Source organism: Chiloscyllium plagiosum, unplaced genomic scaffold (assembly GCF_037043375.1).
Source record: "Chiloscyllium plagiosum isolate Xiang-an unplaced genomic scaffold, Cpla_swu_hap1 HiC_scaffold_3, whole genome shotgun sequence".
In the NCBI taxonomy this organism is placed as follows: domain Eukaryota; kingdom Metazoa; phylum Chordata; class Chondrichthyes; order Orectolobiformes; family Hemiscylliidae; genus Chiloscyllium; species Chiloscyllium plagiosum.
Window position 1 is genome coordinate 161922262 of NW_028270141.1, and position 12806 is coordinate 161935067.

General features: G+C 52.5%; 1 protein-coding gene across 1 annotated transcript in view; it reads right to left on the reverse strand.

Annotated features, from left to right (window-relative positions):
- The window catches only part of ypel5 (yippee-like 5), a 31066-nt gene extending 19547 nt beyond the window's left edge, over nucleotides 1–11519 (reverse strand). The window contains exon 1 of the mRNA XM_087984804.1: nucleotides 11422–11519. The gene's annotated coding sequence lies outside the window, so the exon portion shown is untranslated. The remainder of the gene's footprint in view (nucleotides 1–11421) is intronic.
- Between the last annotated feature and the right edge of the window lie 1287 nt (nucleotides 11520–12806).

The following is a 12806-nucleotide window of genomic DNA, read 5'->3' on the forward strand; positions in this document are numbered from 1 at the left end:
TTCTGCATTATACACAGAAATATCCGCCACTGTTCCTCAACTGTCATCCCTGCTAAGGTATTGCACCATTGAATTTTGGCCAGCTCCTCCCTTATAGCTCCATAGTTCCCTTTATTCAACTGAAATATTGTTACTTCCTATTGAAGGGCACTGCTGTCAGGTGCCTGGATTGGCTGAGCTGGTCAAACCACCCTGCGTTTGGCAAGATTCACCTGACGCTGAAGACAATCTACACAAAGTCAGCATTTTTCACAGAACAAGCTGAAGGACAAGGAGACATTTTCAGCCTTCTCCAACTATGGTCACACAACATCGAAGAACAGAGGGCAATCTCCAGCCGAGAATGCAGAGGGACAACCAACAAAGAACGATCGATTATTGACCCAACATGGAAGTTGAACAGTCAAAGAAAGCTGGTGAAGAGCAAGAGGGACCTGGAAAAGAACACTGAGCAAATACAAGGTGATAATGAGAAGTACTGCACGAGAAAGTCATGAGAATGTAGAGACTTAAACAACAGGGAAGCAGCTGGAAACGTACACTCCTCCAGTATGCTGTACAAGATTGTACAGGAACTGATCCAAACAATGAGTATCCAAGCTGATACCAAACTGCAGCTAGGATAACAGCATGCTTTCACTAAGCAAGGTGCAGGCAGCAAGGTGAGTGGGAGATTGTCAAGCAACCCAACCCTGATTTCAAAAGGGAGAGAATAACAGCTGTCAGCCTGGAACAAAGTGCCAGAGCTAGGTCTGAAGAAACAGCAAGAATCTGATAAACAAGACATTCCATTGAGCAGTTCAAACATGACAAGAAATCTGTCACAGAACTGCTCAACAAGCTCTGGACAGCAGAGGACACCCTGGATGTGACTGCAGAGATGTAATTGTTAATCTGCTGAAGGAAGACACCAGCAAGGACAGCAATAACAGGAAGGAGAGAAAGATCTGAGGATGTTAGTCAGCAAGGTGCTGTCCAACAAGGGGGAAGCAGACCAAATCTTTGGCATACTTCCTGAGGGCACAGCACAGCACACTTTATGTTCAGTGTCAGATGGCTTCCCACCACTTCGAATCACTGGGACATCTCCACATCCCGCAGTCACTCTCGTACACTCCTGTACCCCACAGTCACACTGGGACATCTCCACATCCCACAGTCACTCTCCTACACTCCTGTACCCCACAGTCACACTGGGACATCTCCACATCCCACAGTCACTCTCCTACACTCCTGTACCCCACAGTCACTCTCGTACACTCCTGTACCCCACAGTCACTCTCGTACACTCCTGTACCCCACAGTCACGCTGGGACATCTCCACATCCCACAGTCACTCTCGTACACTCCTGTACCCCACAGTCACTCTCGTACACTCCTGTACCCCACAGTCACTCTCGTACACTCCTGTACCCCACAGTCACTCTCGTACACTCCTGTACCCCACAGTCACTCTCGTACACTCCTGTACCCCACAGTCACGCTGGGACATCTCCACATCCCACAGTCACTCTCCTACACTCCTGTACCCCACAGTCACTCTCGTACACTCCTGTACCCCACAGTCACGCTGGGACATCTCCACATTCCACAGTCACTCTCGTACACTCCTGTACCCCACAGTCACACTGGGACATCTCCACATCCCGCAGTCACTCTCCTACACTCCTGTACCCCACAGTCACGCTGGGACATCTCCACATCCCACAGTCACTCTCCTACACTCCTGTACCCCACAGTCACTCTCGTACACTCCTGTACCCCACAGTCACGCTGGGACATCTCCACATCCCACAGTCACTCTCGTACACTCCTGTACCCCACAGTCACTCTCGTACACTCCTGTACCCCACAGTCACGCTGGGACATTACCACACCCCACAGTCACTCTCCTACACTCCTGTACCCCACAGTCACTCTCGTACACTCCTGTACCCCACAGTCACTCTCGTACACTCCTGTACCCCACAGTCACTCTCGTACACTCCTGTACCCCACAGTCACTCTCGTACACTCCTGTACCCCACAGTCACGCTGGGTCATCTCCACATCCCACAGTCACTCTCCTACACTCCTGTACCCCACAGTCACACTGGGACATCTCCACATCCCACAGTCACTCTCGTACACTCCTGTACCCCACAGTCACTCTGGGACATCTCCACATCCCACAGTCACTCTCGTACACTCCTGTACCCCACAGTCACTCTCGTACACTCCTGTACCCCACAGTCACTCTGGGACATCTCCCCATCCCACAGTCACTCTCGTACACTCCTGTACCCCACAGTCACTCTGGGACATCTCCACATCCCACAGTCACTCTCGTACACTCCTGTACCCCACAGTCACTCTCGTACACTCCTGTACCCCACAGTCACTCTCGTACACTCCTGTACCCCACAGTCACTCTCCTACACTCCTGTACCCCACAGTCACTCTCGTACACTCCTGTACCCCACAGTCACGCTGGGACATCTCCACATCCCACAGTCACTCTCGTACACTCCTGTACCCCACAGTCACGCTGGGACATCTCCACATCCCACAGTCACTCTCGTACACTCCTGTACCCCACAGTCACGCTGGGACATCTCCACATCCCACAGTCACTCTCGTACACTCCTGTACCCCACAGTCACTCTCGTACACTCCTGTACCCCACAGTCACTCTCGTACACTCCTGTACCCCACAGTCACGCTGGGACATCTCCACATCCCACAGTCACTCTCGCACACTCCTGTACCCCACAGTCACGCTGGGACATCTCCACATCCCACAGTCACTCTCGTACACTCCTGTACCCCACAGTCACACTGGGACATCTCCACATCCCACAGTCACTCTCGTACACTCCTGTACCCCACAGTCACACTGGGACATCTCCACATCCCGCAGTCACTCTCCGACACTCCTGTACCCCACAGTCACTCTCGTACACTCCTGTACCCCACAGTCACGCTGGGACATCTCCACATCCCGCAGTCACTCTCCGACACTCCTGTACCCCACAGTCACTCTCGTACACTCCTGTACCCCACAGTCACGCTGGGACATCTCCACATCCCACAGTCACTCTCGCACACTCCTGTACCCCACAGTCACTCTCGTACACTCCTGTACCCCACAGTCACTCTCGTACACTCCTGTACCCCACAGTCACTCTCGTACACTCCTGTACCCCACAGTCACTCTGGGACATCTCCACATCCCACAGTCACTCTCGCACACTCCTGTACCCCACAGTCACTCTCGTACACTCCTGTACCCCACAGTCACGCTGGGACATCTCCACATCCCGCAGTCACTCTCGTACACTCCTGTACCCCACAGTCACTCTCCTACACTCCTGTACCCCACAGTCACTCTCGTACACTCCTGTACCCCACAGTCACTCTGGGACATCTCCACATCCCACAGTCACTCTCGTACACTCCTGTACCCCACAGTCACGCTGGGACACCTCCACATCCCACAGTCACTCTCCTACACTCCTGTACCCCACAGTCACTCTCCTACACTCCTGTACCCCACAGTCACTCTCCTACACTCCTGTACCCCACAGTCACTCTCCTACACTCCTGTACCCCACAGTCACTCTCCTACACTCCTGTACCCCACAGTCACTCTCCTACACTCCTGTACCCCACAGTCACTCTCGTACACTCCTGTACCCCACAGTCACTCTGGGACACCTCCACATCCCACAGTCACTCTCCTACACTCCTGTACCCCACAGTCACTCTCCTACACTCCTGTACCCCACAGTCACTCTCGTACACTCCTGTACCCCACAGTCACGCTGGGACATCTCCCCATCCCACAGTCACTCTCGTACACTCCTGTACCCCACAGTCACGCTGGGACATCTCCACATCCCACAGTCACTCTCGTACACTCCTGTACCCCACAGTCACTCTCGTACACTCCTGTACCCCACAGTCACGCTGGGACATCTCCACATCCCACAGTCACTCTCGTACACTCCTGTACCCCACAGTCACTCTGGGACATCTCCACATCCCGCAGTCACTCTCCTACACTCCTGTACCCCACAGTCACGCTGGGACATCTCCACATCCCACAGTCACTCTCGTACACTCCTGTACCCCACAGTCACTCTCGTACACTCCTGTACCCCACAGTCACTCTCGTACACTCCTGTACCCCACAGTCACACTGGGACATCTCCACATCCCACAGTCACTCTCGTACACTCCTGTACCCCACAGTCACTCTCGTACACTCCTGTACCCCACAGTCACGCTGGGACATCTCCACATCCCACAGTCACTCTCGTACACTCCTGTACCCCACAGTCACGCTGGGACATCTCCACATTCCACAGTCACTCTCGTACACTCCTGTACCCCACAGTCACACTGGGACATCTCCACATCCCACAGTCACTCTCGTACACTCCTGTACCCCACAGTCACTCTCGTACACTCCTGTACCCCACAGTCACTCTCGTACACTCCTGTACCCCACAGTCACACTGGGACATCTCCACATCCCGCAGTCACTCTCGTACACTCCTGTACCCCACAGTCACACTGGGACATCTCCACATCCCACAGTCACTCTCGTACACTCCTGTACCCCACAGTCACTCTGGGACATCTCCACATCCCACAGTCACTCTCGTATACTCCTGTACCCCACAGTCACTCTGGGACATCTCCACATCCCACAGTCACTCTCGTACACTCCTGTACCCCACAGTCACTCTCGTACACTCCTGTACCCCACAGTCACTCTCCTACACTCCTGTACCCCACAGTCACTCTCGTACACTCCTGTACCCCACAGTCACGCTGGGACATCTCCACATCCCACAGTCACTCTCGTACACTCCTGTACCCCACAGTCACTCTGGGACATCTCCACATCCCACAGTCACTCTCGTACACTCCTGTACCCCACAGTCACTCTCGTACACTCCTGTACCCCACAGTCACTCTGGGACATCTCCACATCCCACAGTCACTCTCCTACACTCCTGTACCCCACAGTCACTCTCGTACACTCCTGTACCCCACAGTCACTCTCGTACACTCCTGTACCCCACAGTCACTCTCCTACACTCCTGTACCCCACAGTCACTCTCGTACACTCCTGTACCCCACAGTCACTCTCGTACACTCCTGTACCCCACAGTCACTCTCCTACACTCCTGTACCCCACAGTCACTCTCGTACACTCCTGTACCCCACAGTCACTCTCCTACACTCCTGTACCCCACAGTCACTCTCGTACACTCCTGTACCCCACAGTCACTCTGGGACATCTCCACATCCCACAGTCACTCTCGTACACTCCTGTACCCCACAGTCACGCTGGGACATCTCCACATCCCACAGTCACTCTCGTACACTCCTGTACCCCACAGTCACGCTGGGACATCTCCACATCCCACAGTCACTCTCGTACACTCCTGTACCCCACAGTCACTCTCCTACACTCCTGTACCCCACAGTCACTCTGGGACATCTCCACATCCCACAGTCACTCTCGTACACTCCTGTACCCCACAGTCACGCTGGGACATCTCCACATCCCGCAGTCACTCTCGTACACTCCTGTACCCCACAGTCACGCTGGGACATCTCCACATCCCACAGTCACTCTCGTACACTCCTGTACCCCACAGTCACGCTGGGACATCTCCACATCCCACAGTCACTCTCGTACACTCCTGTACCCCACAGTCACTCTCGTACACTCCTGTACCCCACAGTCACTCTCCTACACTCCTGTACCCCACAGTCACTCTCCTACACTCCTGTACCCCACAGTCACGCTGGGTCATCTCCACATCCCACAGTCACTCTCGTACACTCCTGTACCCCACAGTCACTCTCGTACACTCCTGTACCCCACAGTCACTCTCGTACACTCCTGTACCCCACAGTCACGCTGGGACATCTCCACATCCCACAGTCACTCTCCTACACTCCTGTACCCCACAGTCACGCTGGGACATCTCCACATCCCACAGTCACTCTCCTACACTCCTGTACCCCACAGTCACGCTGGGACATCTCCACATCCCACAGTCACTCTCGTACACTCCTGTACCCCACAGTCACTCTCGTACACTCCTGTACCCCACAGTCACGCTGGGACATTACCACATCCCACAGTCACTCTCCTACACTCCTGTACCCCACAGTCACGCTGGGACATTACCACATCCCACAGTCACTCTCCTACACTCCTATACCCCACAGTCACGCTGGGACATCACCACATCCCACAGTCACTCTCGTACACTCCTGTACCCCACAGTCACTCTCGTACACTCCTGTACCCCACAGTCACGCTGGGACATTACCACATCCCACAGTCACTCTCGTACACTCCTGTACCCCACAGTCACGCTGGGACATCACCACATCCCACAGTCACTCTCGTACACTCCTGTACCCCACAGTCACGCTGGGACATCTCCCCATCCCACAGTCACTCTCCTACACTCCTGTACCCCACAGTCACGCTGGGACATTACCAGATCCCACAGTCACTCTCCTACACTCCTGTACCCCACAGTCACTCTCCTACACTCCTGTACCCCACAGTCACTCTCGTACACTCCTGTACCCCACAGTCACTCTGGGACATCTCCACATCCCACAGTCACTCTCCTACACTCCTGTACCCCACAGTCACGCTGGGACATCTCCACATCCCACAGTCACTCTCGTACACTCCTGTACCCCACAGTCACTCTCGTACACTCCTGTACCCCACAGTCACGCTGGGACATCTCCACATCCCACAGTCACTCTCCTACACTCCTGTACCCCACAGTCACTCTCGTACACTCCTGTACCCCACAGTCACGCTGGGACATCTCCACATCCCACAGTCACTCTCCTACACTCCTGTACCCCACAGTCACTCTCGTACACTCCTGTACCCCACAGTCACTCTGGGTCATCTCCACATCCCACAGTCACTCTCCTACACTCCTGTACCCCACAGTCACTCTCGCACACTCCTGTACCCCACAGTCACTCTGGGTCATCTCCACATCCCACAGTCACTCTCGTACACTCCTGTACCCCACAGTCACTCTCCTACACTCCTGTACCCCACAGTCACTCTCGTACACTCCTGTACCCCACAGTCACTCTCGTACTCTCCTGTACCCCACAGTCACTCTGGGACATCTCCACATCCCACAGTCACTCTCCTACACTCCTGTACCCCACAGTCACGCTGGGACATCTCCACATCCCACAGTCACTCTCGTACACTCCTGTACCCCACAGTCACTCTGGGTCATCTCCACATCCCACAGTCACTCTCGTACACTCCTGTACCCCACAGTCACGCTGGGACATCTCCACATCCCACAGTCACTCTCGTACACTCCTGTACCCCACAGTCACTCTCGTACACTCCTGTACCCCACAGTCACTCTCGTACACTCCTGTACCCCACAGTCACGCTGGGACATTACCACATCGCACAGTCACTCTCGTACACTCCTGTACCCCACAGTCACGCTGGGACATCTCCACATCCCACAGTGAGTCCTGCACCGCACACTCACTCTGGCACGCTCCCAGAATAGTGGTGTAAGCAGAGTTGTTGAATATTTTTAAGGTAGAGGTAGCAAGACTGGGGACAAGCTTGGTATGGAAGGTTACCATGGTAGGTGGGCATGTGGATTACTAGTAAGATTCACGTCTCCCTTTGGATGCTGGGTCCGGCTTGAGAGCCTTTTCATATTTTCCTGAATTCTTTCCAATGGGATTTAGGTGTTCTGGCAATGCCGGCCTTTGGTAACCATTCCTAACTGTCCATGAAGTGAATTTCAGAGGGTCAATAAAAGATAACCATAGGTCTGTTGATCTAGAGACAGAGGTAGGCCAGCTCAGGTAAGGTTAGTTGTGAAAATGTCAGTGAACTAGAGGGCTTTCTTGTCAGAGTTAAGAGTTTCAGGTTTAGGATTAATGAGAGGGGTTTGTTGAGATGGATTGATTGACTGCAGGTAAACAAATCCAGGGCCGGGTGGGAATGAAAGGATGGTTCCTGTGGGGTTGGTACCTTGTTCCCAGCCTGGGCTGTGTTTAATGGTTCACTCACTGTCAGTGACAGTGCAGGAATGTGAAGAAAAGCTTACCACTTACTCTCACAGCAACACACAGTAACACACACAAAGCCCCTAGCTCACTGTGTATCAAGGCTCCCACCCTTAGCACACATCTCAATGTCTTGCTTGTCCAATCTTCCCTCATGGACCCTGATGTTCACACCAACTCCCCCACCACCGAGTCGTGGTGTATTTGAGTTTACCTGTCCTTCTCTCCACTCCACATGCTTTGGAGGGGGTACAGAAAAGGTTTACCAGGACGTTGCCTGGTATGGGGGATTTTAGCGATGAAGAACAGTTGACTAGACTGGGTTTGTTTTCACTGGAACACAATAGGTTTTGTGGGGACCTAATAGAAGTTATAAGATTGTGAATGGAATGGATAAAGGCTTTTTCCCAGGTAGGAGGGGGCAATTAGTAGGAGACATAGATTCAAGGTGAGAGGGGAGAAGTTTAAAAGAGATGTGTGAGGCAGGTTTTTCACAAACGGTGGGGAGTGCCTGGAACGCGCTGCCAGAGGAGGGGATGGAAACAAACACAATAGCAACATTCAAGAAGCACCTGGAGGAATACATAAATAGGAAGGGAATAGGGGGATACGGATCCTGTAAGTGAAGGGCAAAATGTGTCAGTGCAGGCTTGGAGGGCCGAATGGCCTGTTCCTGTGCTGTACTGTTCTTTACTCACTGACCAGTAAACGCAAGCATACTAAATGCCTTCCTCATTACCATCTACCTGCGACTGGACTTTCAAGGAACCTTGAACCTGAACTCAAAGGTCTCTTTGCTCAACAACACTCCCAAGAACATTAAAATGTGTACGTCCTGCCCCAAGTTGCCATTCCAAAATGTAGTACCTCATATTTATCTAAATTAAACTCCATCTGCCACTCCTCAGCCCATCTGAACAAGGCCCTAGCTGGACTCTGAGGTAACCTGCTTCACTGTCCAGTACACCTCCAATTTTGGTGTCAATATCAGACTTACTAACAAAGCCTCCTATATTCACATCCAAATCATGTATATAAATGACAAAAACACAGTGGACCCAGCACCAATCATTGTGGATAAAGGCCACCAGTCCAAACACCAACCCTACAACACCACTCTGTCTCCTACCTTCAAGCCAATTTTATATCCAAATGGCTAGTTCTCCCTGTATTCCACGTGATCTAACCTTGCTGACCAGTCTCCCATGCCAGGGGAGGTAACAAACACCTACTGACGTCCATATAGATCACAGTTACCGCTCTGCCCTCATCAATCCTCTTTGTTACTTCTTCAAAAAACTCAATCAAGTTTGTGAGACATGATTTCCCACGCACAAAGCCATGTTGACTATCCCTAATCAGTTCTTGCCTTTCCAAATACATGTACATCCTGTCCCTCAGGTTTCCCTCCAACAACTTGCCCATATTCCTGACGTCAGGCTCACCGGTCTATAGTTATCTGGATTTTACTGGTTATTTTCCCCCTAGCCCCTTTACCAGATGATAACAATTCCGGTTGACTCTTCGCATTCCAATTACTGGGTGATATTTATTGGGGTATAAATCCCTCCCTCCCCCAGTTACCAGGTGATGTTTATTGGGGTATAACCCCCACCGCCCTTCCTGTTATCAGGTGATATTTATTGGGGTATAACCCCCTCCCGCCCCCGTTACCAGGTGATGTTTATTGGGGTATAACCCCCACCGCCCTTCCTGTTATCAGGTGATGTTTATTGGGGTATAACCCCCTCTCCCCCATTACCGGGTGATGTTTATTGGGGTATAACCCCCTCTCCCCCGTTACCGGGTGATGTTTATTGGGGTATAACCCTCTCCCCCCGGTACAGGGTGATGTTTATTGGGGTATAACCCCCCCCCCCCGGTACAGGGTGATGATTATTGGGGTATAACCCCCCCCCCCCCGGTACAGGGTGATGATTATTGGGGTATAACCCCCCGGTACAGGGTGATGTTTATTGGGGTATAACCCCCCCCCCCCGGTACAGGGTGATGATTATTGGGGTATAACCCACCCCCCCCCCCCCCCGGTACAGGGTGATGATTATTGGGGTATAACCCCCCCCCCCCCCGGTACAGGGTGATGATTATTGGGGTATAACCCCCCGGTACAGGGTGATGATTATTGGGGTATAACCCCCCCCGGTACAGGGTGATGATTATTGGGGTATAACCCCCCCCCGGTACAGGGTGATGATTATTGGGGTATAACCCCCCCCGGTACAGGGTGATGATTATTGGGGTATAACCCCCCGGTACAGGGTGATGATTATTGGGGTATAACCCCCCCCGGTACAGGGTGATGATTATTGGGGTATAACCCCCCCCGGTACAGGGTGATGATTATTGGGGTATAACCCCCCCCGGTACAGGGTGATGATTATTGGGGTATAACCCCCCCCCGGTACAGGGTGATGATTATTGGGGTATAACCCCCCCCGGTACAGGGTGATGATTATTGGGGTATAACCCCCCGGTACAGGGTGATGATTATTGGGGTATAACCCCCCCCGGTACAGGGTGATGATTATTGGGGTATAACCCCCCCCGGTACAGGGTGATGATTATTGGGGTATAACCCCCCCCCCCCGGTACAGGGTGATGATTATTGGGGTATAACCCCCCCCCCCCCCGGTACAGGGTGATGATTATTGGGGTATAACCCCCCGGTACAGGGTGATGATTATTGGGGTATAACCCCCCCCGGTACAGGGTGATGATTATTGGGGTATAACCCCCCCCGGTACAGGGTGATGATTATTGGGGTATAACCCCCCCCCCCCCCGGTACAGGGTGATGATTATTGGGGTATAACCCCCCCCCCCCCCGGTACAGGGTGATGATTATTGGGGTATAACCCCCCCCCCCCCGGTACAGGGTGATGATTATTGGGGTATAACCCCCCCCCCCCCCGGTACAGGGTGATGATTATTGGGGTATAACCCCCCCCCGGTACAGGGTGATGATTATTGGGGTATAACCCCCCCCCCCGGTACAGGGTGATGATTATTGGGGTATAACCCCCCGGTACAGGGTGATGATTATTGGGGTATAACCCCCCCCCCCGGTACAGGGTGATGATTATTGGGGTATAACCCCCCGGTACAGGGTGATGATTATTGGGGTATAACCCCCCGGTACAGGGTGATGATTATTGGGGTATAACCCCCCCCCCCGGTACAGGGTGATGATTATTGGGGTATAACCCCCCCCCCCCCGGTACAGGGTGATGTTTATTGGGGTATAACCCCCCCCGGTACAGGGTGATGATTATTGGGGTATAACCCCCCCCCCCGGGGCCGCACTTACCGCGCGCTGCTGGTGACGGTTTTTTTTCCGGTTGTTGTTGTTTTTGGTCCGGGACGAGCTTCTCCCTCCCGCGTCCGCAGCGGAAGAGCAGCCGACTGACGTCACCACTAGCGGTGCACAACGTCACACAGGGGTGTGGTTTGGGGGGGGCGGTGGGTGGGGGCGGGGCTTGGGCTTGTGGGCGGGGCTTGGGAATCCTCTTGCTTGCTCCATTAAAGGGGATCATTCAAACCTCCCATTCATAGAGTCATACAGCACGGAAACACAGCCTTTGGTCCAACCTCTCCAAGCCCACCACAATTATATCTATTATAGAGGCGTGTAGCTAACTTTAACCAGAATATTTACATTAAAATAGCATGTTAAATTGAAACCATGCTTATGTAGCCTGCATTGACAATGGCCATTCTGTCAAGGAGATGGCCATTCCTAGAATTCTGTCTCCTCATCACAGAAATCATTTCTTGTGCAGTCTCCCAATCATCCGGGGATGTACCTGTTATTCCAAGGTATGTCGTTCTCTGATTGGCTATTGTTGCCCAGTGACGCTGCTGTTGACTCCTCCATGGGTGGATCCAACCCTGGCTTGAAGACACAACGCTTGGTCGACATCCCTGGTTCCAACTAGACTGGCTAGGTGTTCTGAAGGACCTCCCTCCATGACCAACTGGTCCATGTGTCTCCTCCAGACAGTTCACCCCTAGTCTGCACTGTGTATGACAATGACCCTGTTTGAGCTACCACCACTGCTGGGATCCATTTCTCCCTAGCTGTATAATTTCATGCCATCACAGTCTTTCCTCTTTGGAATACCCCAGACTATGACGTTCCTGTCTTTCTGACCATTTGTCAACCATTTCCCCAAAATTGACTGGGATTCACTTAGTGTTAGAGGTCTGGATGGAACAGAATTTGTAAGGAGCATCCAGGATGGTTTTCTAGAGCAGTGTGTAAATAGTCCAACTCAGGAAGGGGCCATAGTGGACCTGGTGTTGGGGAATGAGCCCGGCCAGGTGGTTAAAGTTTCAGTAGGGGATTACTTTGGGAATAGTGATCATAATTCCATTAAAATACTCATGGACAAAGATGCGCATGGTCCTTAAGGAAGAGCTAAATTGGGAGAAGGCCAACTGTAACAAAATTCGGCAGGAGCTGGGGAATGTAGATTGGGAGCAGGTAATGGAAGGGAAATCCACATTTGATATGTGGGAGGCTTTTAAAGAGAGATTGATTAGTGTGCAGGTCAGACAAGTGCCTGTGAAAATGAGGGATAGAAATGGCAAGATTAGGGAACCATGGATGACAGGTGAAATTGTGAGACTAGCTAAGAGAAAAAAGAAAGCGTACATAAGGTCTAGGCGGCTGAAGCTTTGGAAGAATATCAG